The 12,387-nt window shown below is 35.7% G+C and overlaps 1 long non-coding RNA gene across 2 annotated transcripts; it reads left to right on the forward strand.

Annotated features, from left to right (window-relative positions):
- Positions 1–2,109: 2,109 nt before the first annotated feature.
- On the forward strand, positions 2,110–8,566 carry LOC141717621 (uncharacterized). Of its 2 annotated transcripts, XR_012573712.1 has the most exons (5): positions 2,110–2,481; positions 2,988–4,278; positions 4,958–5,828; positions 5,941–7,721; positions 8,215–8,566. It is a non-coding gene; the product is annotated as an uncharacterized LOC141717621 (long non-coding RNA). The 2 variants fall into 2 exon arrangements; XR_012573711.1 differs by having other exon boundaries at positions 2,988–5,828.
- The last annotated feature ends 3,821 nt before the right edge of the window (positions 8,567–12,387 follow it).

Raw genomic sequence — 12,387 nt, forward strand, 5'->3', positions numbered from 1 at the left:
GTTCTTTCTTGGACTCCTTCTCCAGTTCTGAGTCTGAGGAAACATGAATCCGGTGGGCCTTTCTCTTTAGCTTGGCCTCCTCCTCCCGGATCCTCCTTTCTATAGATTCTTGGGCTTTAGCCTCTTCTTCCTTCCGGATTCTCTCCCGGAGGGCAGCTTTTCTTATTTCATCTCTGGCGTCCTCTGGTGGCTTTTTTAAATTCTTCGCAATCCGGTCGAAGACGGATCCCCGAGATTCTCTGGACTGTTCTTTAGACCGCTCTCGCTGATCCCCTGGGCGGGTCTCCGGCTCGGCATTCTGCTTTTCCTTCCACAAGTCCATAGCCGCCTGTATCTGTTTCGGGATCATGCTTCCCCATGGGTTCGTGGTGATCCCTGTGTGTTTGTGGGCAGCTTTTTCAATGACTATTCTCTGGTCTCCTGGTTGGAGATTTTGAGAGGGAGTCTGGGTTATGGGGAACCCTTCGTCCAGGTCTTCCATGTCTCCCTCCCTGGGTTGGGGAGGAGGCGGTAGGAAAGAGGCGGAAACTGCTGCTTTGCTTTTTCTCGTAGTCATGGTTACTTGGAAATGCTATGAATTTACAATAATAAACCTTGTAGCAACGGGTCTGAGAGATGGGTATTAGCGTTCTTACTGGGAGATGGTGTTTCACGTTTCTCGGAGGTTCGGCCCCTCCTTCTAGCGCCAATGATAATCCCAGATCACCCCGGGACCTTCTCCTTGTAGGGCCCGAACTCATACTCCTTTTTAGGCTGTGACGACGGCCGTGTGCGGTGTAGCTGTAGGGTGGGAACCTACAAAACAGAACCGGGGGGGGTGGCGGCCCCGCGGCACCTCCGGCATGAGGATGAGGAAGGGTTTTGAGAAGAAGAAGGGCAAAGTTGGGATTATGCAGATATGTTTGTGTGGAGTACCGGTGTGCATGTAAGTATATGTGGGAGAGAGAGAGTATATCAGCTTGTTACCTGTAACCTTCCTTCTGTTCTACCTTTTATAGGCCTCCTACTAGGGTTTAGGGATTTGTCCCTTTTCATCTGGACCGTAGGTTGGCCTTTTGGACTGTAGGGCATCTGGACGCCTGGGATGCGTCAGAGTACTATCGGATCCGGACCGTAGGAACGTCCTTGATCCCGGGTACCTGGACGGTGGTGATGTTGCCACGTGTCCTGGGCTCCTCAAGGTCAACGCTGAATGCGTCAGAGTACTATCAGATCCAGACCGTAGGAACGTTCTGGATCCTGGGAACCTGGACGATGGTGATGCCGCCACGTGTCCTGGGATCTTATGTTTGGGCCCTGGGCCTCTCCAATTGGGTCTGACTTATTATGGGCTATCAATAGTGTATTCTATTTTTTTTGTTAAATAGATGATATTGTATTCAATTGCATGGTTGGTGAAATGATAGGTTCTGGAGAGAGAGGCAAGACGGAGCCTATGAATTCGATTAAGAAGCTATGTCTAGTTTGTTTGTTTCTGTGAATTGAGACGGTTTTTTATTTAATGGTGCTTCTTGTGTTTTCAGCATATGAAATGTGCTGTAACTTTTTATTGTAATTACTTTAAGCAAAAACTAGTTACAAATTGTAATATGAAATTAGCAGCAGTAGTTTCTGCTCTTTTTTTTTTGGATTGGCGTTTGTTAAAATTGATAGAATTCGGTCGAGTTAAGGAAAGGGTTCGTCTGGATTTGGTCAAATTTAGTAAAGTAATTTGGACCAGATTCGGTTGAATTAAGAATTTAAGCGGGATTTTGAATTTTCAGCAAATTTTTTAATTGTTTTGGTGGGATTTTAAAAAAATTTTAAATTTTTTAATTATTTTGGCGGGATTTTTAAATTTTAGATGAAAAATTAAATTTGACCGTCTTTGGTCGAATTTCTTCGGTTGAATTTAAGCGGTCGTAAAAATCCGGTCGTAATTAGCCGGTCGAATTTAGTTAAATATGACTGAACTCCTAAATTCGACTCCTTTTATTACAACCGATTCAAAATCGGTCGAATTTAGTTAAATTCGACCGCGCGCGATCGAATTAAGTTAAATTCGACTGATTTTTTTCGGTCGAATTTAGCCTTTTTTCTTGTAGTGGATACTTATCGGCTAATGTGAATTTCAATGTCTATTCTTTTTTGGCCTTCCACATATCAATCATCTTTAATTCATATGCCAAAGCCGAGACTCCTTGAACCCCATTAACAAGATCAATGGCTTCACTACAGTCTGATTTAATTATAATTCTATCATGTACACCCCAAGCAAGATCCATACCATACAGTATTGCCTACAGTTCAGCAACAATTGGAGTTGTAAATCCAATAATTCCTTTCCCAACTATCAACTATCAATTGCAGATGGAACAAAATGAACAAGAAGCCAACGCCAAATATAAGATTTCATCCAAAAGTGGGGAAAATGAAGTTGTAGCTGAAAATGAAAGTAATTGCCAAATCTGCTGCCTACCGGTGACCTTCCATATGTTTAAGGTCTCCCTCTTTCTCTCCCTCCTCCCCCATATATATATACACTATCCTAATTTTCTGTAATTTATTTGCTGTTACTTATCATATTTGTATTGTATGAGCACAGTCATGCTTAGGTGCCTAATTCCAATTAAGGGAATGTTTCTGAACTTATGTTTATGAATTTGATTGTTTTTATTGTATGCTTGTTTTTCAAGTGGTGGAAAATTCCCTCTTCGCTGTGTTTTAACTAAATAATTTTACTAATTACTATATCCAATGCACGTAAAGTCCTTAACTTTAAAACGGTTACTGCATTTGTATTGTTGGTGGAAATATCAATGCTCTTTTCTAATAATTCTCTCTTGGCATCCATAATCCTTCTCGTTCAAATTTTTTTTTGATAAAACTGTCAATTAAGTCGGGACTTTATGCCTCGTTTATGAAAATTAAATCTTTTTCTTTGTTATTTTACGTTAAATATGTGATTACATATATTTGTTTAAAAAAAATTTCATTTGTTAATGTAGTGTTACAGTGGACACGAACTTTGCCTTAGCAGTGCCCGCAACACTATAATATTCAAGAACGCGTGCCATTCATGTGGAGCAATGGAGAAACTTATCCCATCAGTCAAAGTTTGGTGCACAAACAAAGAATATGGCTGCGAATAGATTATCAGTTACAACAAGCAACAGGAGCATGATTTGAGTTGTATCTATGAGCCATGCTCATGTTCTCATGATGGTTGCGACTTTAAGGCTTCTGCTAAGCTGTTGTACACACACTACTTCAGCACACATTCAAGCCTTTCGAGTTTCTTCATCTACAATTCAACCCATGCTTTTCACATAATAAAGAAGGGTGTGAAATACTTAGTTCTCCAAGAAACTTTTGATAAAACAATCTTCCTTCTGAACTGTAGCACTCAAAGTTTTGGAAACATTGTCAGTATTACTTGTATTGCACCAAGATCGATAAAGAGAGGTTTCATATATCAAGTTGCAGCAAAAAAAGGGAAATGATTCATCAGACCAATGGAGTACTCTTTCACCGAGATCATGCCTAGTTGGTCAGAGAATCTTCAGCCCAATACATCTTTTCTGCTTACGTCAGATTTTCTCGACACTCTAATGGAGGGTACATTTTATGTGTTCTGATATTGGGAGAGGTCGCCCATAAATTAATTACACCACTTGTAACAACGCTGGAGAATGATAATGAGCCCAAGGATATTGGTATAACCGATGTACCAAGTGAGTTAGGACAACCTTACTCGAGGCCCAAAAGATCCAGAAAAGCTCCTGCTTGCACTACTAGAAATAGTGCCTACAACATCACCCCTTTAATATCGGTTAGAAATGTCACCGATGTTAAACACAGTTTTAACATCGGTTGCTTCAAAATCGCTGTTAAAGGTGTTATAAGACATAGTATTTTAACCAACCGATGTCTATAATCGCTTTAAAAAAAAAAAAAACGCCCGCTTATTTCTTTTCCCCCCTTAATACACCAAAAAACTCTCCCTTATCCACAAATTTTATTCTCAGTTTTCCCCCCTTAACCAAAATCATTTCCCCGCTCTCTCTCATTCTCTCTTCTCTCTTTGATTCTCTCTTTCTCTTCTCTCTTCTCTCTCACTGTATCGTCTCTCTTCTCTCTCATTTCTCACTGTCTATCTTCTCACCCACTCTCTAACCTAAAACCCCTATTTTGTACAAACCAATTTACATGAATTAAACTCGATAATTCATAAATCGAGTTCGATTGGTGCTGAAGAGCCTTGAAAGAAGTCTGGACTACTCGATTAGTGTGAGAAAAGTATGTTTCTTTCAAATTTATTTTCAAATTTTATGTTTTGATTTTAATCGAGTTTGTTTACACGTCGGTCTCTGGAGTTTTGTTCTTGAAATTGGGTTTTCTCGATTAGATAATATTTCACTAAAATTGTACATGCATGTGTATGTTTTATTACTTTAATAGATGCATGTGTATATATAAGTTGGGTTTGCTATGTTTAATTATGAAACAAATTGTATATATTGTTTCTGTTTATTCCTCCCTATTATTATTTAACTTTATGAACTTTTTTTGTTTTTGAAGTATAATTGTAGCAAATGTTTAATCGTGTAAACATGTTAGCTAACTAGCTGATCTGATGTTTTTGTTATAACTTATACAGATAAACTCTTTGCAGGTAATTATTTTCTCTGCATTTATATACATACACACACTCACATGCTTTCTCACTGCCTCATTGCTTTACTTTCTCGATGTTAATTATTGGATTTTTCTCGATGTTAATTATTATATTTTTTTACAATTTAATATTATTATTGTTGTTGTTGTTTATCCTAACAACTACATTATGTGGGCTGAAACATTTCTTTCACATAATTTCAAGAAATGACATGTTAACTGAGTGTTTAATAATCAACATATATAGTAGGGGAGTACATTACAAAATTTGTTCTGTTTTTTTATGTTCGTATGGAATCAGAATCAGAATATGAATATGCTAGCTACACGGGGCTTGGTATGTAAGCTACGGAGACTTGGGGAGTTTGGAAGCTAAGAAAGGAAGAGTTGTTCAATTTGAAGGCCTCCCATGTGGTAACTAAAATGTGAAATGGAAAGGACTTGAAATAATGATGGTACTACTAGCAGAAGATGGTACAATATAGTCTGGCAGTAGGCATCTTCTTGTGTTTTTTATTGTCTTTTTACAAGCTTTTTAACCCCACTTTTGTACATACAAATTGCCAAGTACACCACTCTGGTAAATAGCCTGGATCCTCCTCTCTTGTGCAAATTATTATTACTAGTCTGTTATTTTTTTCTTGCCTTTGCAGTAACCAGTAAAAGCAGTTTTTGCTATTAGTTGGTGCACTCTTTTACTCGAGTCAGTACTGCATGTTCCTGTTGGTTTAACTCTCGTTTATGGAAGCAACATACATGTCTTTGCCATATCTGTGTGTTTTACCTCAAGATTGTGATTTATTCATCTTTTAAGCTTTTCAGTCTGTTTACCTTATAGTTTTTGTTAGTTTTTTATATGAAAAATAGTAAATTTGCACTTTACAAGGTGTGTGTGGTTGTGGATAATAATATTGTAATAGACTACGAGTACGAAAGTAGGTGATAAGGTGTAAAGATGCTTGGGACACACAAGTTGCCTATTGCAGGCCCTGCATATACACGATCGTCAGTTTTAGTCTCTCAAAGTGATAACGCTTCCATTTGTTGATTTAATGTTAGCTTGTTTGGTTTATCAATTTCTGGTTTTGGGAAATAATGGATCAAAAATCTATGGACCTATTATTGGCAAGGATTACCAGGACAATCAACTTCAATTTAGCTTGCTTTGCCAGGTGAACAACCCACAATGGTTATCTGTATGCAGATGTACAGTTTTTATTATGTATTTTGTGTTCATTAGGAATCTACGCCTACTTTACTAAGTAATGCCCTTATTACATTCAGGCAGCTTTGGAAGCTCTAAGAGTTTTAAATCTTAACAATAACTAATATTTCTCTAGACCTTATGGTCTCTCTCTCTCACATTTCTGATCAAAGTTTGCAAGTCACATGCACTCTAATTTCTGATCAAAGTTTACAGGAAGTCTGACTATTTTGCAAGTCACGCTCTCATTCCTGATCAAAGTTTGAACGAAATTCACAAATATTGCTTCTCTCCAAATGCTACTTCAGATTTGAAGTGTTATAACGCAACAATAACAGCTACATCGACCTTGAATCAGCATATAGATATTTACAATATCTATGCTCCGGTTTGCACCAATCGCAATCTTACTTCACTGCAAGAAAAATGTCAATGGACATCACATATTAGACATCGGTTGCCAATGCCACTGATGTTAAAAGATTTAATGACATTACCCCGTATTAATCTGATGTCTATATTGTTTCTAGACATGGGTTATTTTATAACCCATGTATAAATTACCTAAAATATTCAAAGCACGCCCACTTTAAAATATTTTCCACTCAGTCAACATTTTCCCATTTATTCCAAAATTTCACCCCCTTACCCAATATTTTTCTTCCCCCCATTTTATTTCTTTCTCTCACTCACCCTTCTCTCACTCACATCTCTCTCGATTATGTGCTCACCTTCACTCACCACCACCCTCTCTCCCTCATTTGTGCTCACCTCTCACCTCTACTCATGTTACCTCCCTCCCCCTCTCTCTCTTCCCTCTCTGCTCATCTTTCCTTCTCAATATTGGTAATAAGCTTGGTAACACTACTAGAAAAACGTCAATAGACATCGGCTAAAAACCGATGTCTATGAATGCAAAAATCCGATGTCTTCGTGGGTGATGTTAAAGACCCCCCATTTAACATCGGTTTTAAACTGATGTTAAATGCAGCATATAACATCAGTTCTTTGTTTAAAACCGATTTATATATCTTGATATTAAATTTCTCATGCATATCTAATCTTCATATATCATCAGAATATGATATTTTTATCAACTTAAATATATATGAGCTAAGCAAAATCTTTCAATTTAACCAATAAAATGATGTTACTCGTACCAGTAACAACAGTTTTCATAAAAAACCGATGTTAACAATACCTTTGACATCGGTTCTTAATTGGTAACCGATGTCTATTTGTAACAAACTGATGTCTATAATACTTAATAACATCAGTTTTTTGTTTTAAGATTTTTGTTGTTGTAGTATTTAACATCAATTTTTACTGATGTTAATGGTCCACTAGAACTGATGTATTAAGCTTTGACAGACATCATTTTCCATTGTAATGATATTTGTACCTGTTTTATTAATGAATATTTAAAAACTATACATTCCAAAAACCAATGAACTACCAAAACCAATTGCTGCATAATACCAGTTATCTATAAATCTAACAATAAATATTCAAACATCTGGTACAACAGATTCATCTAATCCAAATATCAAGTATTACACATATCCATCCATTCATATATTCTACTACTGTCTATACAAAGAATTTGACTTGGTACCGACAATAGCATGTAAAATATCATTTGAGGAATGCCCTCGTTCTTCTGCATCTTCCCAGTCCTTAATAAAGCTCATGTAGCCTCTGGTCCCGTATGATAACAATAAGCATATGTACCTTTGAGCGTTTTCTTGAATAAATGTCTTCCTGTAATGCAAGATGACGCTATTGTATCGATATCGGACCTCATCCTCTACAGAAGAATCCTGTTATCCCATTCTATCTATCTGCGAGTGATACGCGCAAGGTAAATGCATGAACTTGTGATTTATTAATGATCTAAAAGTTCAAGAGACTTCCAAATATTGTAATGTAACATTTCACACATCATAAACATTTAAATTCATATCCAAATATAATGCATGTACTTTATAAATATCCTCAATTACCGACTGGAATATAGTAAAAATTTCATATTTTATATTCAGAATCTTACATGCTATTCTGTCACAATTGATTAAATATATTCACGAGTGTGCATTCTTGTGAGTCTAATTTAAATATAGCACTTAAGACTACATCATACTTAAAGTAAATATTAGATAACGATGCCCTAAAATCAGCATGATCAATATCAAAATAAGTATGACAATGCTTCTAGGTCACATGTTGAACTACAAACTGGAGTACTTAAACTTAATATATGTGTTCATAAACATATAATTGTGAATGCTATTGCGAAACCAGAAAGAAGAGGACTACCTCCTTGACTATTTGCTGTAAAATTCTTATTATTTCAGTGAAGTCAGGCCTTAAAACTGGATCTTGCTGCCAGTAATTCTCAAGAAGGTCAACAAGTTTTGGAAGAGTGTGCTTCGGAATAGTTGGCCGTAGCCCCTGTATAACAAAATCAAAGAAGACCAGCACAAGTTTTTAGGAACATTTAAATAAATAGGAGGAACAACACCAAGAAAGAATAGGAGGAACGTGTATAAGCTAGCGAATTCACAGAAGAGGGATAGGCAATACCCATGCATTTACCTTCTGGACAATTCCAACAGCCGCTTGAACTAGTGTTATGTTCTCGTATGGAAGCTGGAAAATCGACATGTAATAACATTGTAAATAAGGCTAACATACATATTTATCTTACTGTAGTACACATATAAATTATGGCATAACTTTTATATTACCTTTCCAGTTAATAGCTCCCATACTGCTTGCAGATGATATCTTCTTTTCCACACTAAAAGCTAATGATGCAAAGGGATATCTGGCCTCCGCTACTAATTGTGGACATGAAAATAAGCCATAGTGTCATCATCATAAGTAATAATAAATATACAAGTATAACCTGCAACATATAAGAAGCTAACCAGCCACATATAATTCCTTAATTATTGAACACACTGCAAAAGTCTCCTCAAGTAAAAAGTCTACAATTATCATCTCTGACAGCTGCATACTTGTAATTCCAGCATTGCAGAATCTTTCCACAAATGGGTGGAGATGATGACTATATTATAATAACCTTTATTATATTCCTCTCAAATTATGCATATCATAAACTATTATTTTAGGTAACGGGAGTACAGGACACACAATTGATATGTAATAAGCCCACTTTAGTAGTTTAAAATTATAAGCAAATAGAAATATGCTCATATGTTCAACCCATTCTATAGAATGAAATGGCAGATTACTCATAGTGAAGCAGATAAAAGCAGCATCTCAAGAGTTGAGCAAAAAATTAGCTACCCGTCTTCTGCAAACTCTCGTTGCTATGCCCCTGGCTACAACATCATATTGTTACTCCAAATTCCTACAGTGTATTTTCAATGATTAAAAATGATATAAGATAATAACTGATTGAACCAAAATTTTGTCAGGAGGCAGAGTCTTAAATATTAGGAATAACTAGCAAAGCAAAAATAATAAGTATTAACTAAATACTTGTGATCTTAAACATTTTAAATGGAATCTACTGTATTAGCTAAAAAAGGTTTGTAAGTAATATGTTGTGTCCTATAATCCAGAGATGACAAAAACTCGATACTAGAATTCAATGCTGGAAATTAAAAAGATCTAAATATATACTGCAATTCGTTTTAGCTAAAATAAAAGCAGAATCACGGTGAAGTGCTGAACAACACTAGTCGAATTATTAAAAAACCCAATTGGTATTGTCTAATATGGAACCTGAACCATGTTAATTTGTAAACTCGATACTGATTTTTTTTCTGAATTAAAAGTACCCGAAATTGATTTGGTATAAAACTGCCTCTGAGTATTTCATTAAGTTTGGGCATTTTCTGGTGGGTACTCCATCTTTTGATGATGTTATGGTTCTTTTGTACAAATTGCAAAGCTTTTAAAAGGCTATTGCAAAGCTTACCAAATTCCAGTCAGACTAGCTTAAGCAAGAGGTAGTTTAGGTCGTACAAATACAGAATAGAATAAAGTTTCATGGTTTAGATAGTACAAATTAATAAACTATAGTCATCAAGTAATTAAATTCAATGTTTCAATGTTTTGCTTTACCTTCTTTGTGACCTCAACAAGATGATCTTCTAGTTGAGAAGTAGTGCTTGCAAAAAGTCTAGGCCCTTGAACCGCACAATCAAGATTAATATAAGCTACAGCCTTGGAGTCTAAAGTTGCAAGGTTTTGCTCGATCCATTACGTGGACCCTATCTGGAAGTTCAAGGAAAATACCATGTGAATGAGACATGAGGAATTTGATGACAAACAGATAAAACAGAGATAAGCCAGGGACTTGAGGGCTCAAAATCTAGGAATTAGCTGCAATGATTATCCCTCACCTCTCTTTAAATAGCAAACAGATGCAGAAAAAGGTTACATTGTAGCCTATTAATTTGGATGGAAAAAATTTAGTACCGTAAAGTTTAGATGTTTTGCTCCCTGCAAACAATATCCCACTCGGTATGTAGTCTTACTGCAGGAGAAGACATTATTCTGGCCACTGAGTCAATTAATAAATTATTCAATCAACTATTTAATGGCATTTGCATTGCACATAACATCCATATCACATTAATATTCCAAGCCTGTGAAACTGAGAAATTTAAATTAAACAATGTTTCCAAAGAAACATTATGCGGTAGACTAGAACAACGATTCAGAATCTTAATTTTGATTTTTGTCATGATTAATACGAAGCAATTAAACCAATCCTGAAAATACTAAATCATTAGAACTACATAAGCATAACCTACTAGTGTTAATAACAGTACACTATACTTACTAGTGTTATATACAAGCGTGTGCGTGTGACGAGAACATGACAATATCCCAATACCAACAATACACATGATCAATCATAAAAAGAACATTACATATATAACCAGATACGAAGAATGCAAGATAAAAAATCGGCAATATAAAATCTTACCAAATCTTTGATTTCTTAGAAGAACTAGCCTCCTTATCGCCACCCTTCCTCTTCCCACTCCTCTTAAAAGAAACCCTAACCGACTTGTCAACCTCCATCCTACACTTCTACGAATCCTTAACATACTTCTCGACATACTTCTTCTCCGCACTCTCCCCTCCTTTAGCTTGCTTCTTCCCTTCCTTCACCTGCTTCTTAATAAACTCCTCTGCCACTTTCTCCAACCTCCTTCAAGTATCAAAAGTAAGAAAGAACAAATTAAAAAAATTACGATTTCTGATTAAAAATCCACTATGTGAAACTAAATAAAACTAAATTGGTTTTACATATAAATGCAAGATTGCCCACTAACCAATTCAAGCTTTGTAGCTTTGAACAAATCGAATTGAGTTTCTAACTAATCCACTCGAACAAATTGAGGTTAGTGATTCCAAAATTAAATTAAGGTGTAATAACTTTAGCTTGATGGTATATGGAAGTCAGATAGATATAGAGTTTGGTGAAATTTAGGGTTCTTCGTAGAGGGGTGAGATTTTGTGTGTGTGTGTGAGAGAGATAATGATATGAGATCTGTGTTTATGTTTTAATTTTAATGTGTAAAGTTAAAAAAGGGGTGTAATTCAAAAGGGGGGAGTTTGAAAAAAATTTAAGGAAGAAGGGGGGAGATTTAAGAGGGAGCTGAAATATTTGGCTACGGGAAAGGAATGTGTGGATCCATTTTTTTTAAACCAAACTTACAACATCAGTTGAAATTCAAAAACTAATGTCAATGTTACTCAAAGACATCGGTGGTGATTAATCGATGTAAAAAATACGTTTTACATCGGTGCCATCAGCAACTGATGTCTAAGAGGCGATGTCTATTCTACTTTTTCTAGTAGTGTAAGATTATCTTGTCAGAAACTCAAATGGTTAAGCTCGAATCGAACTTCTCTCCCCTGCGTGAAAGATTAACCGAATCAAACTTTGTAAATTAGGAGTTTTTAAAATCAAAACCCTAATTTTGTAAATTGTAGATTTTTCAAACTGAAACCCTAATTTACTTCTATGCACGAGGTATGATGTTTTCATTAATTTTAATGTATTTAAATGGTTTGGAGTGTGTATTTATGAATATTAATTATCGCCTATTTGCTATAAATAATTCGTGAACTTATTTACGAATAGTAATATTTTTTGTTTATTATGTGACAGTATCATCCTGATGTTAGCAAATAGGCACAAGCCGACGAGGTGTTTAAAACCATACGTCTGACATATGATATGAGCATCATGTTCTCGTAGGTTTGTAATATTGTTTCAAACCTAGTGTATATATTTTGTTGTTGGCTGATATCTTTAGTAAAAGGGATCAATAGTTGAAATTTTAAATTCATAAAAGTTGAGAAAATTGACCCGTGTGTAGTTGCATCTTGAGTTTGTCAAAAAAAAGAGATCAGTTACATACTTACATATTGCTGATAGCATCTTTAATGTAAGTCTCATCTATTAGAATGCAAAGTCGAGTTTGAGGAGGAGTGTTAGAATGGCAAACTCTTCCAGATGCATAGTAAATGAATAA

Source organism: Apium graveolens, chromosome 4 (genome assembly GCF_009905375.1).
Source record: "Apium graveolens cultivar Ventura chromosome 4, ASM990537v1, whole genome shotgun sequence".
In the NCBI taxonomy this organism is placed as follows: domain Eukaryota; kingdom Viridiplantae; phylum Streptophyta; class Magnoliopsida; order Apiales; family Apiaceae; genus Apium; species Apium graveolens.